A 1,311-nucleotide genomic window follows, 5' to 3' on the forward strand; every position below is an offset into this window, starting at 1 on the left:
CAGCCCATGGGGGGAGCCACTTCCACACTCGGGGTCATTTGGCATCCCTGGGGACTGGGAATGATGGCATCGGTGGCTGGGCTGAGGTGGCACAACCATGAGGGTCCTGCTGTGGGGTGTCCCCAGGCAAGTTTAGGGGTGTCACCTGATGTGTGGCAGGTCCTCTGCCTGCTCTGCCTGGTCTGGACCGGATCCTGCCCTGGGTAGGGATGCAGGGATGGGCAGGAATGAACCTGGAACGGCACATCCCCCACGGCACCGCCGGCACGTGCCAGTTTAATGGGTCACACCGTGACAGGGACACGTTTAATGGGGTCTGGGCTTGGTCCCAGTGTGGGACCAGCTCTGATTTCCCACAGGATACGTGGCCTGGATGCGCTGCTGCAGCACCAACCAGCACAGCTGCAACCATCCCAGTGCCCACCACTGCTCCCAGTGTCCAAACTGGGGCCTTCCCACTTCCCTGGGGATGGAGCAGCTTGGAGGGGAGGATGAGGGGACAGTGGGATAGTGGGACACACCACAGCACCCCACGGAGAGCGGAGGGCATGGAGGGATGTGGGGACATGTCCCTCCAGGATGGGGGTCTGTGGTGGGTGGGAAAGGAAAGGGCTGAGGAGCCTGGAAGGGCCTATGGGGGAACCAGAGCCCCGGAGAATGAGGGGAGGAGAGAGGGAACAGATGGATGGGCAGATGGAGGGATGGAGGGAGGGATGGAGGGATACGGGAATGAAGTGATGGACAAATAAGTAGAGAGAAGGAAGGAAGGAAGGAATTCGGAAGGAAGGAAGGAAGGCAGGAAGGCAGGAAGGAAGGAAGGAAGGAAATGATGGATGAGTAAGTAGAGATACGCTGGCAGGGAAGGAGTGAGGGAAAGATGGATGGATGGATGGATGGATGGATGGAATGACAGACGAAGAGATATGAAGTGACAGATTCACGGATGAATGGAACAACAGACAGACAGATACACACGGGGGGGGAATGGAAGGACAGATGGAAGTATGTCGGGATGGAAGGACGGAGGGAGGAAAGGAGGGAGGGAGGGAGGGAGGGAGGGATGTACCAGTGGGTGGAAGGATGGAGACGTGGAAGGAGAGAGAGAGGGAGTGATGGCCGTGTGGATGGATGGCTGCATGGACGGACGGACAGATGGAAGGATGGACGGGTGGCTGGATGTTCCTGGCTCGACGCCAACCCCTTACCCGTGTCCTGCCGGAACTGATGCATGGACTGGAGGTCGATGACGTAGGGCGCCAGCTGGACATCGACCTGTCCCAGCACCACGCTGCCACGGGCCTCCTCCTTCCG

At 59.4% G+C, this 1,311-nt stretch overlaps 1 protein-coding gene across 1 annotated transcript in view; it reads right to left on the minus strand.

The window, feature by feature from the left end:
- The window catches only part of WSB2 (WD repeat and SOCS box containing 2), a gene marked incomplete at its 5' end in the record, with an annotated part of 25,410 nt that overhangs the window by 23,302 nt on the left and 797 nt on the right, over positions 1–1,311 (minus strand). The gene's annotated exons all lie outside the window — the stretch shown is intronic.

The sequence above is a fragment of the Corvus brachyrhynchos genome, unplaced genomic scaffold, assembly GCF_000691975.1.
Source record: "Corvus brachyrhynchos isolate BGI_N302 unplaced genomic scaffold, ASM69197v1 scaffold19, whole genome shotgun sequence".
Taxonomy (NCBI): Eukaryota; Metazoa; Chordata; class Aves; order Passeriformes; family Corvidae; genus Corvus; species Corvus brachyrhynchos.